The 26803-nt window shown below is 49.8% G+C and overlaps 1 protein-coding gene across 13 annotated transcripts in view; it reads right to left on the reverse strand.

Moving 5' to 3' along the window:
* Positions 1-26803, reverse strand: part of PKNOX2 (PBX/knotted 1 homeobox 2) — a 308095-nt gene that overhangs the window by 121937 nt on the left and 159355 nt on the right. For 3 of the 13 annotated variants that reach the window (XM_064577275.1, XM_054512209.2, XM_054512207.2), the window contains one exon: positions 2822-2937. The exons of the other annotated variants lie outside the window; for them this stretch is intronic. The gene's annotated coding sequence lies outside the window, so the exon portion shown is untranslated. The remainder of the gene's footprint in view (positions 1-2821; positions 2938-26803) is intronic. 13 annotated transcript variants of the gene reach the window in all.

A 26803-nucleotide genomic window follows, 5' to 3' on the forward strand; every position in this document is an offset into this window, starting at 1 on the left:
CAAGCCCTCACTTCTGTTCTGTCGGATACCAAGAGCAGGTGTACCTGAATCAGGCAGCAGGCTTGGAGCTCTCCCCTTTCCAAAGACCCCCTCCCCTCGTTCCCTAGGCCACACCCCTCCTTTCTGAGCTGCCACACGCTCACTCCTGGGGACCCCCACCATATGCTCCCTTCCAGCTCAAAACTGCGTGCCAATTGCTCTGAATGAACAGCTCCAGCTGGAAAAGCAGGCAGGCCGTTTACAGACCTTAAGATAACACCCAGCTTCCCGTAAGTCAGGGGGTTTCCAGGGAAGGGGAATGGAAAGTCTTCCTTCCAGGGCCAGAGCTGGGCGAGACGTGTCCTTGGGGCGGGGGCTGGGGCGACAGTCCAGGGCATCAGCTCTTCTTGGTCTCTATCCAAGCAAACCCATTTCAAAGCGGCCCCACCTGAGCAGCCTTCTCTGTGGTGGCCCAGGGCTGTTTTCCGCATCCACCAGCCTGTGGAGCTCCTGTACGAAGCCGTGCTCCCTGCGTGTGTGGGGAGTCTCCCGCAACGGCTGGTGCTTCCAGAACCCGACAACATCCCTGCGTTCTCTGAGAGGCCCCTCGCTCAGAGAGGCACTACCTCTATCCTGGGGAAGTGCGGAAGGAAGGGAGTGTGGAGGAAGGGTGGAAACAGGGTCTGGCGATGAACGACGTGCCCTGCCATGGAGGACTGCCTCAACAGGCTGTCTCACCCTTCACGTGGTAAGGGGCATCATCTACGAGTCTGTGCTGTGTCATCCTCCTCGTGTCCATCCCTTCGCGGGAACCCAATTCTCTCCGAGGTTCTGCAGTGCAGATTCAGCTTTGTCCTCCATTTCCATCAACGTTTCCCAAAAATGGAAGGAGAGACGTGTACACGGACATTTTCTGAAGGAGGAGCCTTGAGGTGGGGAAGAACCTTCGAAGCCATGACACTGAACTCCCTGATTCACTGGGGAGAAGGAGGCGGGGTGTGGGGTCTCTCCGGGCAGGGAAGGGCTCACCACAGGGATGTGCCAGGGAGGCCGGGGCTATGACCAGAAGCCTAGAGACTGGGGCCCAGTGCCAGTTCTGCCACAGACGAGCTGTCTGGCCTCAAGCACATCACTCAGTCGGTACCCCATTTGCTCATCTGCAAAGGTGAGGGTGAAGCAATGCTTGCTCTGTTTACCCCTCAGAGTGGTCTGCGGGTCAGAAGAGAAGGAGGTGTGGGAAGGCAATGAAAACAGAAAAGCAGAACTCAAAAGTAAGGGATTTGGGTTATGCTTATTTTCAGGACTTGGGGGTCTCTCTTACCTACCTGGGGGTTAAGGTTTTGGAAGATGTAGAGGAACAGCCATCTGTGTGGAAAAACAAGAAAATCGGCCTGGTTCTCCACAGCCAGCATAAGAGCAACAAGAGGGGGCTGCTGAGGGAAGCTGAGGCTTGGGCCCGCTCTGCCTGGGTCTCTTCGAGAGGCTGGAGTGCGCAGAGGCCTGACCTCTGAGCGAGCAGGCTCTCACAGATCTGCCTGTCCAGGGCGGAGCCACGGGGGAAGCTTTCAGTCTGACAAAAGGAAGAATAGGCTGGCCACGAAATGCTTGTGGATTGCTGGGCTGCGGTTGGAGCTGGACAACCACAATGTTCCGGACGCTTCTGCTGCCTCCAGAGTTTCTCACAACAGACATTCCCTGAGTTCTGAGGCCCTCCTGGGAAAAGAGGTGGAGAGGGCATGGAGAAGGGGGATACGGGCCTCTTTTTGAGGGGGCGTTCAGCCAGAACACCCTGGCCCTGGCCCATCTGCCGACTCTGTCCCCTGTCAGCACTGTTTGTACACAAGACTGACAGCTCCTGGCACCGGGCCTGACTTGGAGACCGCCTTGACCCTGGAGGGCCTGACCCAGTCCCCTTGGCCCCACGGCCCCACCGGTACATGGGGTGGCCCAGAGCGCCTCAACAGTCAGCCTCTCTCCAGCCAGCGGAGGGCAGCAGGGGAGGTGAGCCAGAGGCCAGCTCCTTCCCTGGAAGGCTTGAGCCCAGCTTGGGCCACAGGCCAGCTTGCTGAAGGCAGGAGGGGAGGTGGTGGTCAGTGGGAGCTTCACACCCACAGACATGGCCTCAGTGACTCCATGGATTGCCAGAGTCTGGGTCAGCTCAGGTCCAGAGAGTTGGCTCAGGTATTCTCTGCCTTTCCAGGCCCAACTTCTAGGTCTGATGGCACAATGTGGCCTCTCGACTTGTGCCATCCACGCTGTCTTCTCTGCAGGCAATGCCTTTCCTCCCCTCCTCTGCCAGTAGGAAGTCTACTCATCCTTCAAAGTCCAGCTCAGATGTCACCTTCTCTGTGAAGCTTCCCTGGATCTCCTCCAGGCAGCAGAGTCACCCCCTGCTCTGGATTCTCCAGGCAGGCAGAGTTAGCTGTGCCCGAGATGCCACGACCATGCTCAGCACACAGTCAGCCCCAGGCCCTGAGCTCCCTGTAGCCCTGAGCTTGTTACCATGCCCTGGGACATAGCAGCACACAAAGAACCTTGCACACAGTAGGCATTTCAACATTCACAAGCACGCAACTGTGTAATTGCATGCTTGCCTGCGCCCGAGTACATTTGTGAAACGAACACCCGGAAAGGAAGAATTGGAGAGATGGCTGAGCCTCCTGAAGGTTGCCCGGAGGGGGGGGTCACCTCTGTCTACCTCTCCGTCTGCCTGCCTCAACCCCAAGCCCAGAGCCCACCAAATCCAAATGGTTTTTTATCAGCGATGAAACAATAGATGATCTTTTGACATTTCCCGGGCTGTTTGGAAGGAGGAAAGAGAATATGTAATAAATTCATATACTTCTCTGTGTTTCTTGGCTCCAGCAGCTATATTTCCATCTCTTTATGCAGGAGTCCTGGGGAGCCGAAATCCTTGATAATGCCAAACAATTCAACACTTTTTTCTTTTTACTCTGTCTGCACCACAAAAAAAAAAATATCGACTTTATGCTGGCAGCCGTGGGAAGTGAAATCAGATGCCACACTCCTTCTTGCATGCAAGAGAAGTCAGTCCTGCTTTGGAGACCCTGTCCCTACTGGAGGGTCTTTGGGAAGGAGAGCCTAGGACCTCATGTCTGATTAATCCAAGGGGAAGGGCAGACTGGTCCCACCTCACCCCAGGGGATACAGGCTGGTGGATCTTGCACCTGAGGTGCCCAGGACGGGCTGAGCCATTTTCTCTCCATGCCCTTCTGTCTCTACTGCCATGGTCCTTTCTCAGGCAGTCCCAGCACTGGATTAGCTGCATCTGATCTGTCTCCGAACAAACCCTTCCTGAGCTATAGCCAGCAGGGCCCTGGAGGTTAGTGGAGCAGGCTGATGCCTTCGAGCTCATATTCTCAACTTGAGCAGCACATTTCAGCTCAGGGCTGAAATCAGCATCTATTAGCAGCACCTTCATTTCCCAGAGAAGGGGACTGGGGATGAGCTGGAGGACAAGGCTTGCCCAGGGCCAACGCACTGCAGTCTGCTAGAGCCTCAAACCTCTTCTTCCGACCTCTAGGTCAGAGATGCATCTATTTGTCCATCCACCCTTTGAGTCCTTTAACAAATCTTAAATGCCTGCCATGTGCCAGGCATGTGTTCAGGTCCCAGGAAGCTTATTCTGAGTCGGGGGAGCTTGGCTTTCAGGTTTCCCCACCAAGACAAAATGCAGAGCTCTGCCTGTTTGGATCTAGGTGGGTTGTATCAGGACAAAGAATATGTGGCTTCTGCAGGCATTTCCAACTTCCCCAGCCTCCCCACCCTGCACCCACCTCCCCCCAGTCCTTCTCTCTCACACACTCACGCGCGCGCGCACGCACGCACACACACACACTCACCTGCACCCCAGCCACCCTAAAGCACACTGAGTACCCGGAGGCAGGGCTGTTCCATGAACGTGCCATTTTCTCCTTCTCATAGACTAGTGATTAAGAGTGTGGGCTTGAGATTCTAAATACCGGGATTTGAATCTTGGTCCTACTACTTGCCAGCGTCCACAGCTGGGGGACCGTGGCAGGTGACCCCTCTGTGCCTCGGTGACCTCACGTGTGAAATGGGGATAATAACGATAACACCCCAGGACAAAGAGGACGATATAGAATCAAACAGGCACAGTGTTTAGCACAGCGCCTAGCACAGTTAGGCTAGGTAACCTACCTTATTCAAACACCGTTGGCTGTTGTTAGTAGTAGTAGTGTGATAGGGAGGGGCCCAAAGAGGGCTAACTGGGGTGGGAATAGAGAGTTCTCCAGCCCAAGCCTTGGCCAGCTTTGTTCCTTCCCAAGCAGTTTCTAAATGGGCCATTCCAATAGGAGGATGGGAACCACCCCTTTCGGCCTGCTTCTTGTCCCCACACCCTGCCCTGCAGCGGAGGGCCCTGAGGCTCTGTTGCAAGCTCTCTCCCTCTCCTTCCCCAGGGAGAGTAGGGGCAAGAAGCAGAGGATGGTGACCCCGACCCTGGACAGTCAGCCCAGGGGTGACAAGCATCAGCCTTTCATGGGGAAAGAGACCATCAGTCTCCCAGGCCAGGGCCTACCTTCACCCCCAGCCACAATGAGGGGAAGGCAGGGCCGTGGCGAGGGGAGGGGGGGGCGCTCAGAAACAGGGAAGAGACTAAGAGGCTTTGGGCCCCTCTGGGCTTGCTCTGCGGTTTTGGGGGGAGCACCTAGGTCACTCCTGGCCCAGGACCTGAGCTCAGGAAAGCCCAGAGGGAAGCAGGTGGGAGGATGTGAGGGGACCCAGCCTGCCCCAGCTCTCAGGTTCCTCGTTCACCCTCTCCAGGAGGGGAACCAGGAGGCCCTCAGGACAACTTCAGACACCCGCCAGTGCCACTGCCAGAACATGTCCACATCCCCTGCTTTCTCCCAATCAGTCTTTGAGACAAACATGGCAGAGGGTAACTGATCCCATTTCATAGATTAACATGTTGAGGCGCAGAGATGCTGTCATGAGGAAGTGGTGTTGCCAGGATTCAAACCCACCTATCCTGATTCCTAGTAGAGCACACCTTCCCTCTACCACCCTGCCCTTCACCTGCCCTGAGTGGCCAGTTCTTCATTTGCCCAGGGAGGTAGCTGAGGGGCTCATGAACTGAGTCCCGAATCCTGCGCCCAGGGAGGGGATGTCGGCAGTCACTCGCTCAGACTGGAGCCCGGATTGGAACTTGGCCTGAGGAAACCTGACAGGTGCTTTTCGACTTCTGACTTGAGAATGGATGGTCAGGTAAGGACTGAGAAAGGGAAGAACAAGGCCTGGCCCAGAGGCCCGCCTCATGGGTGGAGGAGACCGCGGGAATAAGTGGAAGGTCAGGGGCCCGTCAGAACTTCTGACGGAGGCCTGCAGCTTAGCTTGCATGCATGCATTCCTTCCAACTATTTACTCGGTCCCTGAGGCTGTGCTAACAGCTACCCTTTCAGGAGCTTGGCGCTTGCTACCTGGGAGACCTTCCTGCACACGGCCAAGGCTAAATGTTCTCAGGGCACATGGGAGCACAGGGAAGGAGGCTCTGATTCTGCTTTTATCTGGACCCGAGTCTGGGACAGCCCTCTAGCTAATGCCCTCTGTGCTTCATTCCAGTCTAGAAAGAGCCCTCCACTCAGGTGGCCAGGCTGAGGGACAGGCAGCCCGGGCATGCAGGGAGCAGGCAGTAATGTTTTCACAAGGCCGTGACCAATCTGTTGGCTCCAGAGCGTTCCACGTGGGCCTCCAGCCAGGACACTCATGCACAGGTGGCCCCCGAGGCTCATGGCTCTCAGCACGAGGCTTGACCTTTCTAGACCTCCCATGCCCAGCTGTAAGGGTGCCCCGTGCAGGGCGCTTCATCAGCCCCATCAGTATTTCCACAGTGCAGGGGCTCCTCCGTGTCCTCAATGCCACCTTCTGAGGGATCCGAGCTCCCACTTTCTAGCTTGTTCAGTCAGGCCTGTTCAACCGCTCCTCATTAGCCCCCCTCACTATACATGGGTCTCCCCAAACCTGAAAAGCACCCTTCTCCCCTCTAGCATAGGCTCAGCTTGGTCCAAACAGTCAGTCCCATGTTGAGTGTCCCCCCGTGACAGGTCCATGATGTCCCACAGCAGCAAGAACAAAAGCGATTAAAACCATTTGTCCTCAGAGGGGTTATGATTTGGAGGGAGTTACAGAAATGTGACCATGAGCTAGTGGATGGGGAGGGTAATATGGGGCTCAAAGAAGGGCCAGGTCCATCTGGGGAGGAGATGATGCTGACCTGGGCCCAAACAAACAAACAGAGCTGAAGAGGCGAGCATTCCAGACAGAGGAAATAGCATTTGCAAGGGTAGGAAATAGCACAGTGATGCAGGAAATGATGAGAAGTTTGTGTATTTGATGAAGGGGTGGCAGGAGATGAGGCTGGTGAGGAGTATAGAGGCCGGGTTATGGAAGACCCCACATGCCAGGCTCAGAAGTTTGGCCTTTATGCCTCCAGAAGCAGCCATTTGCTTGAATGCGTAACACTCCCAGCAGAGATGCTCTTCAGATGTCACCTCCTCCAGGGAGTCTTCTCTGACTTCTCCAGAATTAAGTACTTTCTGCATGATGAGTTCCTACCTCCCTTACAGTACTTATCACATTGCTCTAAGTTTTTGTTTAAATCGCTGTTTCCACCACTAGCCTGGAGATCACATATAATTTCCTATTCATTTTAGGTCCCCAGAAACTAGCAGAGGGCCTGACATACTCAGGTGCTTATTTTAGGGATAAATGAAGGAGAGCAAATTGAAGTCAGATGATCTATTCACTCCCTGCTCTCTGCCTCCATTCTGAATCCTCAGCTTAAATAATAAGTGTTGATTTATATCTATACTGATCTGTTTCCTCATCTATATCATGGAAATAATAGTACTCTGAGGATTGTTGTAAGGAATAAATGATATAAGTAAAATTGCTTAAGATATAACTTATTGCATAGTAAGTACCCTATAAATGTTAGCTTCCCTTCCCTTTCATTCAGGTCATATTTATTAATCACCTTCTATGTGCCAGGCACTGTTCTAGGCACTGGGTTCATAGCAAGAAACAGAAGAAACTCCCTGTCTTTATAATGCCCTTCTAACTGGGTGAGAGAGATAATGCCAGATGGAGGAGATAAGAGCCATGGAGAAGAATATGCCAGAACAAAAAGGAAGAAGGAGTCCTAGGCGTCAAAGTGGGGGTGGGGCTGGGGGGGGTCAGGAAGCCGCAACGGTGAGATGACAATTGAGCAAGAGACTTAAAGCGACCAGAGAGTGTTCAGGGCAGAAGGGGTGTTTTGGAAGAAGAGCAAGCAGGCCAGCATGGCTGGAGCAGAGCCAGCCGGGAGAGGTGGCAGAACCGACTGGTAAGGATCGGGAGCAGGTAGGGCCTCGGGAAGACTGAATTTTCACTCTGAATGAAATGGAGGCCATTGGAGGCTTTTGAGCAGAAGAGTGGCGTGATCCGATTATCATTTTAGATGAAGACTCTGGCTGGCTGCGGGGGTTGAGAACAGGCTGAAAAGGGTGACGAAGGATGACAGGTTGGGGGCCAACTGCAATACTCTAGGCAAGAGATAATGGAGCCTGGGACCAGAGTGGGAACAGTGGGGAGGAGTTTGGTCTGCCAAGACTTCTGAATTCATTGCTGTAGAGTGTGAAAGAAAGAGGCCAGGATGACCCCAAGGTATTTGACCTGAGCACCGGAAAGCCTGGGTTTGTCCTTCACCGAGAGGGAGAAGCCTGCCTCCCACGTGCTAGCTGGTGTGGAGTTGGAGAGAACAAGAGAACATTCTCCAGATGCTTACACACACAGGGGGCAGGAGGGAGAATCATGCATGGTGTGTATGAGGGAAGAATAAGAAATAGCAATCTATGAAAGAATAAACCAAATAGAAGCCAAATGCCAAAATGATACAGACAAGAGAGGTTATGGCTGGTCAGGAAGGGGATCACTTGTGTTGGCTCGGGCTCCGAAACTGCCCTTTATGAAAGCCACCTTCTGGCCAAATCTAGTGACCTTGTCTCGGACCTCATTTCCTTTCGGCTCATTGTCACATCTGACCCTAGGACCTACCCTACTCTGGGAGGACCCGCCCATAGCTACAGCTTCCTTGTGCTGCCCTCTTGCCCCCTGCTCCAACTCACTGTGAACTCCCCCTCCGAAGCCCTGCACCCACCAAAGGCCGTCTGGGTCCCCACAATGCTTTCTGGCTCTGAGAGTGGTATGTGCACGCCAAGTGGAGAAGCTGGGAGACTCCATCATACCATACTGTGCCCAACACACACATTAACTTTTCCACTGTGTTGAAAAGGCTCATACTTTTCTGCTCACTCACAATGCCCAGCCACTTGGCCTCCCCACCCTACCCTTTCCCCCGATCCCACCTCCTTATATGCTTTATGGCCCAGCTCCCAGGTCTCTTTCTCCTCCGATCCCAATTCTCCCAGCTTCTCCACTTGGCACAGGTTTCTCCTTTCTCTTCGTGCCTAAGTCAGTTCTTTTCTGACCTCTCCTCTGGCCACCTAGCTAGAGAAAGTTGTCCACTGTGATGACAAGTTCTGTAAGAGCAGGGGCTTGTCTCAGACTCCTGGCTATCCCACACATTCTGTGAGGCCCCAAAGGAGATGGTCCATAAATACTTGTGGAAATGAAACTATGATAACAACTAGCTCTTTAACAGAAACATTCAAAACAACTTCTAGCAAGAATCATTTGTATTTCAGTTTATTGTGTTAATTTCCTCTAGTTAACGTGGAAATGATTGTCTGAACTTACAAGTTAAGTAGGATAGTCATGTTAGGAAGCTTTGTTATTTAAGAAAAATATTATTACAACGTTAGTGGCAGGGAGCTACGGAGTTCAGCCTAGGAGACAGCTTCCTTCCTTGACACAGTTTTCCACTGCTCAGAATATTCTGTAACATTCTGATTTTTTCCCTCCCTCCATCAATGTCTGAGGAAATGAGATTAAAGGTAATATCCACAGCCATTTTGAAGATATTTGAATAAGAGGTAAGAGGGAGAAGGGAGAAGATATTGTAGTTCCCCCGGGGGAGGGGGGGAGGGAGAGAGAGAGAGAGAGAGTATGTGTGTGAATGTGTGGCATACATATGTGTTTGGTGTGTGTGGTGTGTGTGTGTGTGTGCATGTTATAACTACCCCAATAAAAACTAACTTCCCTGAGGCTGGTCACTGATGAAGACCGATTCTTTCCAAAGTTTGAAAAGATTTGTAAAAGACAAAGACCCGAGTGTAAGAGGGGGATTCTTTCAGATCTAAGACCAGAGAGCTGTTTGTCCAAGAGTCCAGACAAAGAACAAGGAAATGAACTACTGAGAAAGGAAGATCTCTCCCGGAGAAAGAAATTCGAGTAACGCCTCACACTTGAGTGAGCTCCGGAGGGACAGAGCTCCTCTCCATGCCTCCAACCTCCCCCTGAAGACCCTCACCGACAGAAAGCAAAGGGAGAGGGAGCCACGTTTCCCTCCCTCGCCCCATTAGTCAGACACCTGCTCACTTCCAACACATGGTGTTGGCCTAAAAAAAAATTAAAATTTGTTTTTGGGATTAGGCAATTAAAAGCATATGTCCAAGAGGGTAAGGAACTGAAGCAGCCCAAGATGGTATAGATATGAAAAGCTATTCCTCCCACTTCCGACCCTGAATCCCCCATTCCCCCACTCCACCCCCAGGGGCGATTACTGTTAAGAGCTTGTGTACCTGCCTCCGGACAGATATGTTTGGGACAGAACTGGGACCACGCACAACAGTGCTGTTCTCGATCTTGGCTTTTTCCCTTTGGTGTTGGCCTGGAAATAAACCTATGGGGTCCATAGGGACTGCCCCTGCTCCCCAGATGAGCTCAGTAACACCCACAGTCTGTACCCACTCTGGGTTCTTGTTTGCACTGGACCACTTCCACATTTCACGTGCACATCAAATGTGGGTCAAAAGTCCCCGGTCTCCAACTGCTGTATTTCCTCTCTTCCAAGGCAAGCACTTGTCATGGATAGTGTAAGTCGGTCTTAGGTCTGAGAGAAGCCCAGCCTGCTCTCTGGGACCTCAGTGACCTCAACATTACTGATAGCAAAGGGACGGGAGAAAGAAAGGGGTTGCTGTTGCCCATCCTAAGGACGAGACCTACTAAGTTCTGACAGTCCTGAAGGGAGTGCCCACTATGTGCCTGGCCTTGTAGTAAGAGTTGGGGATTCAGACACGGAGCCTGTCTGCAGAGGACTCAGCAGCAGTGCCCCCGGAATCAACATTACTGTCAGAAGGAGTTCCTTAAAACTGAACTGGCTGGGGTCAGCCCCTCACCCCCACCCCACCGCGGAGCACGCACCAAAGGGAAACCAGCGGGGGCTGGCACTCACTCATCTCCCGTGGCTGCCACCACACCACCAAAGAGACTGTCATTAAAGCTTTGTCCCAGGCTCTCTGATTTACATGTACAAATAATCGCTGTCAGGGGCACGAGCCCCAGAGAGCAATAATAGATTCTGGTGGTAGCAGATGCAGATGCAGGAAATAAAAACAAAAATGAAACACGCTAGCCTGGCAGAACTCAATGCTGGGAGAAATCCTGGGGGTGGGGGTGGGGGGAGAAAAGCCTGTGGGGAGGTGGCTGGGAGGGTCTATCAGATCAAGTATTGATTGGTTGGTCTTCCACAAAAGCTAGCCTACGATTCTTTTTTTAAAAAATCGTGGTCACGTATATAACATAAAATATGCCCTTTTAACCATTTTTAAGTGTACAATTCAGTGGCATCAATTGCATCCGTACTTTTGTGCAACCATCACCCCTGTTTCCAAGAATTTTCCGTCACCACAAATGGAAACTCCGTATCTTTTAAGCAATAACTCCCCATCCCTGCTATCCTCCCAACTCCTGGGAACCTCAGATCTGCTTTCTGTCTTTATGAACGTGCCTCTTCTAGACATTTCATGTAAGTGGAATTCTATAATATAATATCTGGTCTTCCGGGTCTAGCTTTTTTTCACTTAGCGTCATGTTTTCAGGGTTCATCCATGTTGTAGTAGGCACTAGAGCCTACTGATACCCTACATCTTGTTTATTCATTCATCCGCTGATGGACGCTGGTTGTTTCCACCTTTGGGCTCTTGTGGATAATGCTTCTGTCATTACGTACATATGACACGAGTGTATTTTAGAGTCTCTGTATTCCATTCGTTTGGGTGTATATCTCAGAGTGGAATTGCTGGGCCACGTGGAAACTCTGTTGAGCTTTTTGAGGAATGGCCCTACTGTTTCCCGCAGTGGCTAGCCTAAGACTTGGAAGGATGACTCAGTCCCTGCTCTAGCAGATAGGGCTCTGAATACGTTGGTCCTGAGAGACCACCAGCCACACTCCGGCGTGGCTGCCCTGGCCTGTAGTGGAATGAGGGAGAAAGAGTCCAGAGCTGAGGGGCATCAGAGTAGGGTCCAGCCGGTCTGTCCTCCAAGTTGCTCCCCAGTGTGCCCAACCAGTGCTTGGAAGAGAGCCCATTGTAAGCCCCCAGTGTGCGGGGCAGGGAACCCTAGGGCCCCCCCACCTGCCTCCTGTTTTATATTTGAGAAAGTGAGGCCCAGAGATCTGATGACACCTGACCTAAGCATCTGGACAAAATGGGGCTGCCCAGTGTGGAGCGGGAAGATTCGCCCTCCATGTTCTAGCTCTACCACTAGGGTGATACTGGTGTTGGCCTCCGCTCCCTCTGCCAGAAACTCCCTTCTTCCACCAGCTTTGCCTGGTTCACTCCTGTCCCCCCCATTCCAGGCTCAACTCAGGTGTCACCGCTCCACCCCCCAGCCCCCACGGAAACCCCCTATCCCCTCAGTGGAGTTGGGTGCCCTCCTCTGGGCTCCCTCAGGAATTCACTCTCAAGGCTGGTCTCACACACTTGTTTTCAGCTTACCATCTGCTTCCCCCACTGTAAGGTTAGCATCTCGAGAGCAGAGAATGAGCATGCTACGTGTGTATCCCTAGGACAAGGCTGGTACCTAGTGTTTGTTGAATGAATGAATGAAAGTAATTGAGTGAATGAGCCATGTGCTCTTTGTAAATAACCACGCTGCTTAATAAATGTTTATTGACCCACTGAATGAATGAGTGAATGGATGAATGGCATCCCAGGGGCTGAGTGAGCTTGTGGAGTAGACTCTTGGCTCATGGTCAAGCCCTAGCTTACTCACGCACTCGCTCACCCACATCTTCCTTCATTCATTACAATCACTGCTATGTGTCCAATCCTATTAGGTACTGGGTCTCAGATACAAATGAAGCCTCTGCCTCTGTCATCAGGAAGCCCACAGAAGAGTAAATGGAGACCCAGGGAAACCAGGAGTGTGCTTTAAGCTACTCCAGTTTCCCCCAAAGCACACAGGGATGGCATCACATCAGAACCCCGTCCAGGGTCTTCTCAGCCCCCCCAGTTGCTGGGCACAGCTGGTGCAGGAGGAGTGGCCAATTAGCATGCTGCACACACCTGTCTGAGGCTGTTCCAAGGATCCAGGGGCTGGAGAATTAACGACCAGGAGGATTTCTGGAGCTCCCAGAACCCAGCCCAGCTCGCATCAGAGACCTCATTCCCCTTTAGGGATTCATTCACTCTGCACAGCTGGTTAATTTTTCATCAAGGGGTGGGGGTGGGAGTTGGGAGGGGGCTCTGATCCTTCACTCTTTCATGCTGGGGGTGGAGGAGAAACACAACATCCTATCCATTTTATTTTTTAGATGAAATAGGAACAGATTGTGGTTGCCAGGCAAGACCCAGCCCTCACAGGGCTCGCGCTTCTGAGGGCTGATTAACGGTTATTGGGCAAAGGATAAAGCATCCAGACGGCACAGGCCTCCGGTGAAGGTGCTTACACATTTAATGAGCACCGGGTGACGTGTTAGTGGTGAGCAGCCATTTTTTTGCAAAAGTGATTTAAGGTTCCAGTCTTCCTTCCCACCTTCATCTCCTCTCCCATTAGGACCAGGTCAGGCTAACTCCATGCTCTGGCCTGGGCAACATTTGTTCTGTTCCTTTATGAGCACCCCCTTCTCCATGGAGCCTCCAGCTGCAGCACCAGGGGTAACTATTTCTGCTTAAATTTGACCCAGATCCTGAAAGCAGGGGGCTGAAAATGAAATCTCAGTTTGCTCATCCAGAAAATGGGAACGGGAAGAATAAGAAACTGGCCTCATAAGTAAATGGGACTGGAGGTAGCAAAGTGCATTCACGTCCATTATCTTACTTGCTCCTCATTCAAAATTAGGTGCCCCAAATTCAAGGTGACCCCAGAAGGGCTATGGAGCAGACACTATCATTCCCATTTGGGGGAAAAGGATGCTGGAGCACAAAGTCGCATTCTCTGCCCAGATCATGCAGTGGGTCAGTGGCTGAGGAGGGTAGGGGTCTAGAGCTAGAGATGAGAAGGTACTCACTTCTGTCCTTATTTCCGGGCTCCCTCCACTGTGGGAGTACCCCCCTACCCTACCCAGCAGCTGAGATGCCTTCCCCTGGTCAACAGGGCCCCTGCTGGCCTGCTATGGACTCAGCTTGAAGAGCTGACCATTTCCCGACTCCATGTCCACCCTTCCGAGATGTCCGCACCCCAGACAGCTGGGAGACACAGTTTCTGGTCAACCAAAAAATAAGAACCACCTGCTGCATGCCTAACATTGTGCTCTGTTGTTACGTGCTCTGTGTAAGATGTAATACATGGGCCCCCTTCTCAGGAAGAAGGCAATGTTATTGTCGAGACAAAAATCTACACAGAGGAATCTGATAGAGGGTGTGTGTTACACAACCAAAATCAGCGCTTCCCCACCTTTGGTATGCTTATGAATATTTAGTCTGGGGATCTTGCTAGAATTCCGATTCAGTACGTCTGTGTCGGGAGCTGAGACATGCTGAGGCATTTCTAACAGTCTCCCAGATGATGCTGGTGCTGCTGGTCCCCAGACCACACTTCAAGTAGCAAGACTATATATGGTCCACACTATGACAAGCCAGAGGAGCTGGGGTGGTCAGGGAGAGCTTGCTAGAGGAGATGCACTCAGGTGTGGTTTGGAGGACAGGAGGGCCAGAAATAGGCAAAGCAGGAGGAAAAAAGGCTGCTGCGATTCTCAACAGAAACTCTGGAGGCCAATGGGTCATGGGGACACAGAAGAGGCCTAGTAGAACAGACTCTCAGCTGGGAGTTGGAGGCAGAGAAACCTGTCTTGACTGTGTGACCTTGGGCTTATCACTTCTACAAATGGGGCTCCACTTTCCTCCTCTCTAAAGGAGGCGTTCAGTGGCTCCCAGCCTGGGCAGCGCATTAGAACATCTGGGCAGCTTTTAAAATAAAACAACACCTGGATTCCTTCCTGAGAGGTTTTTATGTAGTGGTCTGGGGTAGGGCTCAGGCCCAGGTAGTTTTAAAAAGCCCCCCAGTGATTCTAATGAGAGGCCTGGGTTGAGACCATTGCACTAGGCGACCTTAAGAGTCCCCCCCACCCCCGCCTCCTTCCCTCATCTTTACATTTGGATAGAAAGCACCAGGACTCCTGGCTTCTGTTCCTGGGCATCGGGCCTAGAGCAAAACAAAACAAAACAAAACAAAACAAAAAACCCCACAGTATTAGAGAAATCCTAAGAAAACCTTCACCACAATGCCAGAAATCTGAGCATTTCTCTGGTGGAGGCCAGGTGGAGGGGCTGTCCTGCCCATCTGGTTCCCATTAATCCCAGGGCATGTTTCACATCCCTGGCAGGTACTTGGAGCTGGGAGCAGCCCCCTGGGTGGCCCTCGGCAGGGGCCTTTCAAGCCAAGCCCTGCTGACAGGCTGCAGGGCTCTGTGGGGCCCTCGGGCTTCCAAGTCACTTGCCCCCTCTTGGGGGTAGAATCCCGGGCAAATTAGAAACCAAAGACGGCAGACGCAGAAGCTTGGCCTCTCTTTCATTAGCGGTCTGTCACAAAGCGTGAAGGGCTTCGATAAATTCTGTAGCTCAGCAGCTGCCGAGGAGACCCGGGAGGAAGAAGATTCATTTGTTCCCCAGAAGACTGAGTCTTCAGGAATTTCCAGCCCCTTTCGTCCCCCACCCACTCAGCCGGGAACTAGCCCAAAGCCACATGTTGCTGTCTGCCTGGAGATTCCTAGGCTTTGGAGACCGTGCAGAGGGAGTGACTACCCCATCTGGTGGGGCCCCGAGGACCCTTCCACCCAGCCAACATGGGTGGAGAGTCAGGCTCTGTTTCCATAAGGACTCCAGAGCATTTGGCTGCTAACACATCCTTCCCCAGGCTGCAGCCAAGACAGCTCTGTGGGGGAGGCGGGGGGTAGGGGGAGGAACTGGTCTGCGCTATGAGCCACCCACCAGTCCCAGGGTTGCTAAGCGGAGTTGGTGGAGTCGGTGGGGGGGGGGGGGGGTGTTGGGTAGCCCAGATGGAGAGTGTCTGGGCTGAGTCTCCACTTGAATTCTCCCCAAAGGGATGCTGCTTCTCCTGCTTCCACTGGCTACTCCCTAGATGGCATGGTATTCTGGTTCTGCCTGGGCTCTGGGGTCAGACAGCCCTGGAACAGCTGTACCCCCACTTACCAGCTGGAAGACTTCAGACAAGCTAACGGGCCTCTCTGTGCTTCCGTTTTCTCAGCTACAACATGGGATAATGAAATATGGACCTCATAGGGTGCTGGGGAGGACGAACGTGGTAAGATTCTTAATAGTGAAAGTTGGAGGGAGAGAAAGGTCAGAGACAGAGAGGTCTCTCCGGCTGGCAAGTTCTCAGGCAGCCCGGGACTCAGCACTGCTGGAGGAGAGGACCCATGCGCAGTACATGCTTTCCAGCATGAAAGCATCGGTAACGCCCTCCTTCTCAGGAAAGGACAAGAACCTACAGGCCATACTTTGTCTGACGCTTACAACATGTGCTAGCGTTCCCTGCACATTCGGGCCAAATCAGCATGGGAGACTCTGGCCAAATAGCAACACCAGCCCCTGTTGGGAAAGGGCCAAGGGCCACGCCTGCAGATGTCCCTCCCAGAGGGAACTCGTGGCTAGATTCACAAGGAACCATGTGTGGGGGGGAGGGAGGAAGGAGAGCATACTGCAAAAAACTGCCCTGACCAGTGGTCGCCAGAGGCCAGCCAGGTACACAGCTGGGAGGCCCAGCACGCTGCCCTCAGCCAGCCCCAGGCGCCAGGGGCAGGTAGTGGGCAGTGGGGGCGAGGGGCTCCTAGAGCCTCTGCTGGTAGCGAGGGATGGCACAGTGGGTCAGTGCCCACCAGTCCATTCGACACAATACTTTCATGAAGTCTGGGTCACCTTACTTTGAAGAAATTGAGTAAAAATCCATTTTACACAAAATTTCAGTTTAGGGGAAGAAATTATTTATGTTTCAAAAGGATTCCTTCCCGTGCAAAATTATTTACCATGGGACTTGTCAGTGACAGATTCCTAACACCTTTAGGATACGACTTGATTTTTAAAAACTCAAATGAAAGCAAATTTGTGAAGCACGAAAATTTCTTTTAGTTACCACTTCTGCATTTTTAACCACTTGTAGGCACTGGTGCCCTGTCCCCAGTTCTGTTCTTCACCACCTCTTTGTTCCTTCCATGTCTCCCCAGTTACATCCATAACTGAGTGTGTCCTACATGGCCAGTGCTGGGCTGGGGGCTTGTCTTATGGTTCCTCATTAATCCTCACAAGACCCTCACCATGCCTCGTCCCTCACTCGTGGCACGCCTGGGACCAGGGGTATGCTGGTAAATATCTCACAGTCTGCTCTATGGACTACTGCACCCACCAGAGCCAAGTCCAAGCTACGGTGAGGGAAGAGATGCAGAGTCACCGTTACACAGTCGATCTGCCACCCAGCCACAACAGGCCTGAGTAACCTCAAGGACGGGGTAATAGTAAAGTGGAGCGAAATGCTTAGGAACTCATACATTTTGAGTATTTCTTACCTTTGTTTTTGTTCTAATCCTAGTGAAATATACATAAAAAAACTTACAACTTTAATCATTTTTAGAGGATATAATGGACAGCATGGTGGCCACAGTTCATAATACTGTACTGCATATTTGAAAGTCACTCAGAGAGTAAATCTTTTTTTTTTTTTAAGATTTTATTTATATATTTGAGAGAGAGAGAATGAGATAGAGAGCATGAGAGGGGGGAGGGTCAGAGAGAGAGGCAGACTCCCTGCTGAGCAGGGAGCCTGACGTGGGACTCGATCCCGGGACTCCAGGATCATGACCTGAGCCGAAGGCAGTCGCTTAACCAACTGAGCCACCCAGGCGCCCTCAGAGAGTAAATCTTAAAAGTTCTCATAACAAGAAAAAAATCTGTAACTCTGTATAGTGATGAATGTTAACTAGACTTACTGTGGTGGTCCTTTTGCAATATATTAACAATGAATCATGGAACACTACATCAAAAACTAATGATGTGATGTATGGTGATTAACATAACATAATAATAAAAATAAATTAATTAAAAAAAATATTCAAACATCGAACCGTTACGTTATATACTGGGAACTAATATAATGTTATATGTCCATTATACCCCAATTAAAAACAAACTTTTAAGTGTACCATTCACTGGTGTTAAGTACATTCACACTGTTGTACAAACATAACCACTACTAATTTCCAGAATTTTTTATCATCCCAAACAAAAACCCTGCACCCATTCAATAAGAACTCCCCCATACCTTTGCTTTAAAATATAATTTATTAAACTTAAGTTTACATAATTTAATTTTAATCATGGCCATGTTTAACCAGTGGCTTGAAAAACTCCTGAAAATTTAACAAACAGCTTTTGCAAACTGGAACAAGCCGGCCCGAGGACAGCACTGTCTAGAAACTAAGTGCCGCCAGGCATCTGCTACATTTACTCACGGTAATGTTATAATAATGACGTCAAGCACAGCATTTTAAATGCAGCCTTTCATGTAAGCCTCATGGCAAACCTATAAGTTAGGTCATTTATTATCCCCACTTTACAGATGAGGATCCCGGTGAGGTTACACTGAAGCTTAGGAGAAGCTAAATGACTCAGAGCCCTAGATCACATCTCAACTCCTCAACCCAATGGTCAAGACAATGAACTGGGCCTTTCTTTCTTTCTTTCTTTCTTTCTTTCATTTTTTTTTTTAAGATTTTATTTATTTATTTGTGAGAGAGAGAATGAGAGAGAGCACATGAGAGGGGGGAGGATCAGAGGGAGAAGCAGACTCCCTGCCGAGCAGGGAGCCCGATGCGGGACTCGATCCAGGGACTCCGGGATCATGATCTGAGCTGAAGGCAGTCGCTTAACCAACTGAGCCACCCAGGCGCCCTGGGCCTTCTTTATTTATATAGTTTGATTTCTCAACACCAGTCAATGTCCTTATCCCCAGTGAGGCATCAGGACAGAACTGGGCATCTGGGATAGGTTTCCTAAAAGTTCCTTCTCATTCTAGCATGAGAGTCCTTTTCAAGGCAGGATCGCTATACAAGAACACCAGCCTGAGTCTTAGCTTTGGCTCCGCTTCTGAGGTGTTGAGCAAATCACTGTCCCTAGGACTTGCGGTCCCCAACTGAAGAATGAGGGGAGCAACAGTCTCTGTGGTCTTAATCGCTCCAAACTCTAGTATGCTATGGGACATTTCTGCCTAATAGCCCAGGGAAAGCAGGAGAAACCCAGATTCTATTCTCTGCTCTGTGGCCTGCTCGCTCCCAGATGTGGCTCCTTCTGTTTCACTCAGACTAGAGCAGATCCTCCCATACAGTCAGTCCCCAAGCAGAAGCATATTGGGTACCTGAAAAGCTGAACCAAGAAATGCCCTCACAGAAGCTGAAGGACCTCAGCAGTGAAACAGCCGTAAATGAAGAATGGTTTGGGGGAGGCTGCTCAGATCTGGGGGTGGGGGCAGAAAGAGGATCAGATGACCTCCAGAAGTCCCCAGTGTCCTCTCCCTGAGGAAGCTGGGCTTGTGGGTTTCCTGAGCTAGATTGATTCCAGGCCTGGAATCCATCATTCCCTTCATAATACAAATAATCACCAAATGTGCTCAAGCACTCGGTAGCCTGGATATTCACTCTAGCAATTCTCTGTGTGGACGGTGATTAGACCATCATTATCTTAATGCTTCTTAATTTATCTTTCTGATTAGCAACTTACCATTTTATTTGCAAAAAATAGCCTTCTGCTGGGTGGAAGCCAGCCGAGCACAGCAGCTGTCATTTTCTCTGTACTAAATCAGGCCAGGCTTAAGTTGGTTTTCTGGTGATGCTATTTCTTGTGTCTTGGTGCTAACACACACCACAATCCATCATGGTTGTTGTTGTAAAGGCTCACCCCCGGGGGGCTGCAGGCGGAGAGGTCACCTCTGCCCGGGGAAGAGGTCCAGGATAAGACTCTCCCTCCCCTATCGACGCACTCGGGGAAGGGCTCCCAGAGTCTGACCTGCATCCTGCCCTGATGGGACAGCCCACGGGGCAACTCCAGTGCTGACACTAGAAGCAAAGTCAGTGGTGCGTGGAACATAATAAAAGCTGCCTTCTCAAAAGCACCTGCCCTGTGCCAGGTATCATACAAAGCTCCTGATATCCATGATCTCATTCAGTTCTCAAAACAACCCTATTGGTGTGTGCCATTGCTATTTTCCTTTACAGACGGAGAGACCAAGGCTGAGACGAGTTACGTAATTTGCCTATGGCTTGTAGGTGGCAGAGCTAGTTCCGAATCAGATCCTTGAGACTCTCAGAACCAATCTTAAATGCCATGTTATAGTGTCTTCCCAAGCACAGTCGACACAGCATGAACGAGAGATTTTAGGGCAAACATCGTCAGGGTGACTTTTGAATAGTAACACTTTCCTGCTTTCCCACTCACAGAACTGGCTCAAATCAGCATCTCTCCATCCTAGCCACGAATATCATTGTCTTCTTTCCCACTCTCCATCACCATGAACAAATCCTGATCTTTCACGCTGCTCCTAGCTGTCGAGCCTTGGGTCACAGAATGTTTTCCTTTTAGACGGACCCTTCTGTTTTCCGTCTTCTAACCATGAACAAATCATACTGCCTTCTGAGCCCTACTTCCTTCCGGGAAATATCTTTACTGTTTTCTAACCCTGAAACACACAGGTCCCGGCCCGGGTACATCACTCCTCTGCCATTGTCCCTAAGAGGTCCATCGTATTTATTCGACTTGGATGTCCAAACCCCACACTTCATATATTTCAATGGTTCCCACTTCCTTCAGAGAGCATTATACCTAGATATTCAGGTATCTGAGGGCAGAGAGAGGCTTCATTACTTGACTCCTAAAGTCTCCAGAGAAGGTCCTTAGGTAGAAGGAACTCACTGAAGGAGCAGGTGGCTGTAATGTTCTTGAGGTATCATCCACTTCACCATATATTTTCCTGGTTAACAGACATGCCCTCACTAAGCTAGATCTATGAGAATCTAGCTTGCACTATTCAATATGGTCATCATTAGCCAGAAGTGATTATCTAAGTTTAAATGTAAAATGCTGTTCCTCATTTTTACTAGCCACATTACAAATGTTCATGTGGCTGGTGGCTACCAAACTGGACAAGACAGATATAGAACATTTCCATCACTGCAGAAAGTTCTATTGGACAGCACCGGTCTAGATAATTTCGTCCTCTAAACCCACTTGGAAGTCTTTGTAAGCTAGGTTGGATGCTTAAGGTGCAAATTTAATGGATTATGGTCAATTTGGATTGTATAGACCAATGTTTTTCAAAGTGTGGTCTCTGTACTAGCAGCATTATCTGGGAACTAGTCAGAAATGGAAATCCTTCAGCCCCATCTCAGACGTACTAGATCAGAGACTCTGGAGGTAGGCCCGACAATCTGCGCTTTAACAAGCCCTCCAGGGGATTCCGATGCTCACCCTATACTTGATAAATAATGATGCCATGTGTTAAGAGTCTTCTGCGTGCTGGCTACCATTGTAAGTGCTTTGTAAGTACTATCTCACTTAAACCTAGCGCCCACACTGTGAGATAGTGTTCCTATTGTACAGACAAGGAACTGAGGTTCTGGGTGGGAAGTTCTGGGTGGGAAGTGTGACCTAGTTCAAGGTCACACACAGCTTCAAGATTGGCAGAGGCAGGTTTCAAACCCAGTTTGGTCTGACTCTAAAGCCCATGGACTAACAGCTCCTGGTTTGACTCTACTCCTTGCCGACTGTCTCTGAGGATACTTGGGAGGTCTCCTCATTTGCCAAGCTGAACGGTGGGACCCAACATGGGGAAAAAGAAGGAGACCCAAACTTGCAGCAACAGCCTGTCCTGCCAACAGCAGCTCCACCTTGCCCTAATTGGGAAAATGAGGTAGATTTGGGTAACCCAAAGGCCAGCCCTCCTACTCGGGGCAGTGGTCTTTTTCTGGGTCTTTCCAGGTTGGCCAGGCACTCAGGAATCTTGTCTTAAGGGTGCATGTGAGTTCAGAGAGATGAATTGCTCTAAAAATAAACTTCTTCCCTGGATAACTATAGATTTGCTTTTCTTAAGAGTTCAAGAGAACCGCCAGTGATTGTATTAGGGGATTAGAGTGAGAAATTGCTGTTCCTTCTTTAATCTCTGCAGTAGTCCCTAGGCTGGTAAGTCAGATTTTATAGGAAAGGAAACACATGGTTTGTTTTGTACAAAAGTCATGTTCCTGAAACATTCAACAAACATCCATTGAGCACCTATGTTATCCAGATACTTTCCCTCAGGCCACCTCATTTAATCTGTAGAACAGCCCCATAAGGACCCACTATTTAAGATGGTGGCTATTATTTTCCCCATTTGACAGATGAGAAAAGAGAGGCTTTCGACTGGTAAAGTGGCCAGTCGGAATTAAAACCTCGATCTGCCTATTTTGCAAGTCCTCACTCTTACTATTTAAGCCTACGGTGATTGACACTGGGGTAAATTAGGAGAAGGGACTGGACTCTGGGGATCTGGGGACCAATACAAGAAAATCTCAGGCACAGCAGGCTGATAGAGACAGGGAAAGAAGTTCTGTGTGATGGCGGGTCAGCAACGGAGAAGGCTTTGAAGGAACATTTCTGAGAGGATTTGTGTAAATTGGGTCTGTTCTATACATTGCTAGGATCATATTTGACCCTCTCACGTGTATATATCCCACGCTTTCAATCCCTTTCCTCCTGAGGTAGCTGTAAGCTGGTGCTGGCCACCAACTCTTCCAGGCCCACAGGGGAGACCTGGCCCCAGCGAGTGGCCTGAGCTCCGGAGGATACTGAGCCCCGTGTGACCTTGATGTGAGAGCCGAGCTTATCTGCCTGGACCAGCTAGTTTTGAATGATCTAGCTAGTGACAAGGAAGCCAGGGCAGTTACACAGATCCCCAGTGGCCTAAGACAGACAACCCACCTGCCCTCCTGGAAAGCAAGCAGGACTCTGGGCATGAGGGAAAGCACCAGGCATAATCCTTGCACAATTTAGCTGAGCATGTCCATCTCCCTGGCACCGGGGACAGCCAGAACCTTGCCATGCCTGTGCCGTCGTGGATGGACTTGGGGGGGGGCATGTGGAGCCCAGAGGGGTGACGTGGGGTTGTGTGAGTGTGTGAGATATGGAGCCTCAACCTTGGGAGAACCTCATGCAGGCCCTTGAGAAAAAGCACTGAAGAGAAACACAGATTGTCCCCTATCCTGCCTGGGACACTCATGGAGGACTCTACCAGACAGCCTGTTTTCACTCACATACAGTTAGGATCTCCTCAGGATCATTCCACTACTCTCTAAATTATGGGGAAAAGCTGGAGAAGACCCATCCTATTCTCTTTCTGAGTTAGGCTGGCTTGAACTTGTCCTCCCCTGACATGTGGGATACTGAGGTCTGACAGAGAACTTCAGAATGCCAGAGGGGAACTTTTTTAGGGGAGACATGGTCTCTCGCTGCCTCTGTGCAGATGGCCTGGGCCCCTCCTCCCCCAGCCCTAATTTCCCATTCCAGATCCGGAGTGCTGGTCCCCAGATGCCTGCAGGTTAAGAGGGGTGGTTATAAGCCGAGCTTCAAGCAGCCCCAGGAGCCTGGGTGCAGGTTGAGGCTGTCACGAGGTGCATATCAAAGCCGGAGTTTAAAAACTGTACTGGGAATAGTGCAATTATCTCGCTTCACCACATTTCTCAGCCCCGACTGAGGTTTAATTAAAGCCAAGTAAAAACACAGAGTCGCCATTTCAGATATCACCCCCACTGCATGCTGGTTAAAAAAAAAAAAAAAAAAAAAGGAAAGAAAAAAACCCTTTATCAGGGACTTAAAATTTTTTTCTGTGGGTATCTTCCAGCTCAGTTGGATATTATTCCTTCATAACAGCCCCTTTAAAGAAAAATATATATATTTAATATATATGTATAAAATGAGTTAATCCCCCATAATCTCCTTGAGTTGTACCTAAAACACAGTTTCTTGCAGGTGACCTTTTCAGAAAAGGCTGTTCCTATGGCAACCGCATTGTTTGATTCAGTCAAGAGAAAAATGCTGCATGGAAATGTATTTAATTTTGTTTAATTTGATGCCGTATTTAACACTTGCGCAGGCTAAAAGGAGAGAGGGGCTGAAAGGCAGGAGCCAGCTCATCCGGGCATGTTCACTGGCATCCTATTCTGAGGGCCAAAGGACCTCCAGGCACCATGATCCGCTCAGTACCTGCCCATGGCTTAGGGGGAGGGGAATAGGACTCTGAGGGTGTACTGCAGGAAAGAGATGGACGGGGCCTACTGGGCAGTCCCTCAGATGCTGGGCCACAGGGCCAACATTGCGAGTTGAATAAAAACGTAGCCCACATTGGTGACACAGCTTTGGACCAAACGTTAAGAGGCCTGGGTAGAGTCTTTGTTTTGTTGCTCCCATGGCATTTCCTCATCTGAAGTGTGAGGCAATTGAATTCAAAGACCTCCAGGTGTTTTTTAGCACTAAGCTTATCTACGAGTTCCCGTGTGCAAGTGTGGTCTCCTCAAGTAGACTCTGAGCTTCATGGAAGCAGGGCTGGGCACAGGGTAGACTCCCAGTAAATGTGTCATTCATTTGGTCGGACAGGAGCCTACTCCAGGACATACCACAGCCTGGGCCTGAGAGGTTTGGGTATAGCCTTGCCCACTGCAGTTCACAGGCCTACAACTACTTCTTGCCACATACAATCACAGAGGGAGATCCTAAAGTAGGATAAGCTAGGACAATTGACTAAGATACCACAGATGGTGACAAGGACAGAGTCCCTAGTCCAAGCTCTCTGGTTGCCAGTAGTCCCCGTCAAGCCAGGTACATGTTCCTATATGGAACAAACATGGCGACCCCAAGACAGGAATAGCTCAGCAAGACAAAATGTTGTCCCAGATGCAGCCAGGATGCTCCTGCTCCTTCTGCCTCAGCCTTCGACAAGCAGCATAGACAAACTATACACATACCTCTATTCCAGGTAAGTTCTAATCCTACTTATTAGCTCGATGACCTTGAACAAAGTATTTGACCTCTCTGGGCCTGCATTTCCTCATCTGAAAAGTAAGAGTTGATTGGGGATCTCTAAAATGTTTTTCCTACTTTGATATTTTTTGTGATATGATTCTACCCTTCCATCCCCATATGTGAAAAGCTACATTAGTGAGCTAGATTAGTCGCTACATGGTTCCAACTCCAGTGAGTCAGCCCATCTCCCCAGGTTTTCAACTGGAGCCCCAACATCTCTTTCATGAGTGAAGCCCAGCCATATCAATGTCCTCAACCGTAGACTGCTATGACGTTCAGGACTAATCCCCATATGCCTCAATTTCCCATTTACCTGAGTTACCATCAGAAGCCTAAGCTTACCTGATCATGTATCACCGTATAGATGCTCAACTTCTGCTACTGTGTCCACCTCCCCTCCCCGCCCCCTTCTCCACATCCTTTGACTGTGCCCTCTGGAAATCTTGGTCCTCTTGGACTATCTCCTTCACTTTCTTGCTTTAAGTGAAACCCAGCTTCCCCCTGAGGACATGTGTCCTTAGAAGCCCTTTCCAACAGAGGCAGGTCTATCTCCCCCATCCATTGTGCTTCAGAACGGGAGGTGGGTATATGCCTACCTTGCTCCCCATCTAAACTGTTTCTTTCTACCTTCCAAAACCCAAGCTTATTTGAAGAGCTTATCATCAGACCTCTTGACCCCTCCTACGTATATAATTCTCTCTTTCTACCAACTTCCTGGTCATTCCCCTGCATTCATGGATGACTTCAGCATCTGGATTTCTGACCCCTTCTCCACTATTACTTCTGCAATCATCATTGGATACTTCAACACCCATAAAGATCCATCCAATACCCTGGCCTCTTAGTTCCTTGATCTTCTAGTCCCAATGAGCTTTTGCTCTAATCACATGGCCATTCCCTAGACTTTGTCACACCAATCACTGAATCACCTACTAAATGTAGATTTCTAATATCCCACTTTCTGACCATCACCACCCTCTTTAGAGCTAGCTTACTCTGACACTCCCACTACATCAATTCTCCAACCTCATCAAGACCTTCATTTCATTAAAAAGTCACTTTTTTGGGGTTATCCATTGCTACCACTCCCTGCATGTCCACTTTCTTCCTTACCTAGCTCTGATGCCACAGCCCAACACTTGAACTACTCCCTTGTCAATACCCTGAACATCCGGCATCTCTCCTTCCCCTGTACCGGTCTAACAGAACTCCAGCCCTGGTATCCTATCCACATTTATTAGCGGCCCGCCCCAGAGCAGCTGCACATTGCTGAGAAAAATGACACAAATTTGCTGACTAGACTCGCTACAAACATGACCACAAATCTCACTTGACGCTGTCAGAGAAACCTACTACACTTCCTTAGAAAATTCAATTTCCCAGTCTCTGGGGAAACTACCCCACTTCCTTCTCTCTCCTCAAATCTCCAACACTCCCTTCCCTAGCCCATTCTCAGCTGATGACCTTGCCGTTTATTTCATAAAGAAAACAGATTTCTATAAGATGAGAACTACCTCATCTTCCCATCAACAAGTCCTTTATTGTATCTGCATCAGAGCCAAAATGCTCTGCCTACTCCACTCTGACTGCAATGGAAAAAGAGTCCTGGCTCCTACCCAAGGTCAACACCTTCCCTGGACCCCTCCTCCACCCACCAACCCCTCATTTTTTCCCCAGCTTTTTTCTTTCTTCTTGCTTTATCATTTTCTCCCTCTTCGCTGGGTTGTTTCCATTGACATCCAAACACACCTCCTTTAAATAAACGCTCCCTTGACCCCACTCCCTCCTCCAATTTCTACCTCTTTTTGAGCTCCCTGTCACAGCAGATCTGTTCAAAGGAGTCTATACTTACTGCCTCCACTTCCTCACCTTGACTCTTTTCTCTCCAAATAAAGCCCACTCCAATCACTACTCCACCGATGACTCATTGCCAATGTTACTAATGACTCTACCTTGCCAAAATGGATGGTCAATTCCCTGTCCTCATCTGTCTTCAGCACAGTTTGCCAGTTGTTCCTTCTCAAAAAGCTGTCTTCTCCAGGTTCTGTGACAACTCACTCACCTGGTTTTTCTCATACCTCGCTGGCATGCTTTCTCAGTTTCCTTTGTGGGCATTTCTTATAAACACTAGAGTCTTCAGCACTCTTCCCTTCTGTAAGCTCTGTCTCTGTGTGCTCTTACCTAGTCTTGTAGCTTTAAGTACTATCCTTCACACTCAGGTCTCTAGGCCTGACATCTCCAGCTGCATCTTCTACCAGATCCCCAGACATCTGTATTCAACTGTCTGCTCAACGTCTCTATTTCAGTGTCTAAAAGGCATCTGAGACGTAGCATATTCAAAACAGAGCTTT

This window comes from Mirounga angustirostris, unplaced genomic scaffold, assembly GCF_029215605.1.
Source record: "Mirounga angustirostris isolate CCGP_5_RB_7025 unplaced genomic scaffold, mMirAng1.0.hap1 SCAF_13, whole genome shotgun sequence".
NCBI classification, from domain to species: Eukaryota; Metazoa; Chordata; class Mammalia; order Carnivora; family Phocidae; genus Mirounga; species Mirounga angustirostris.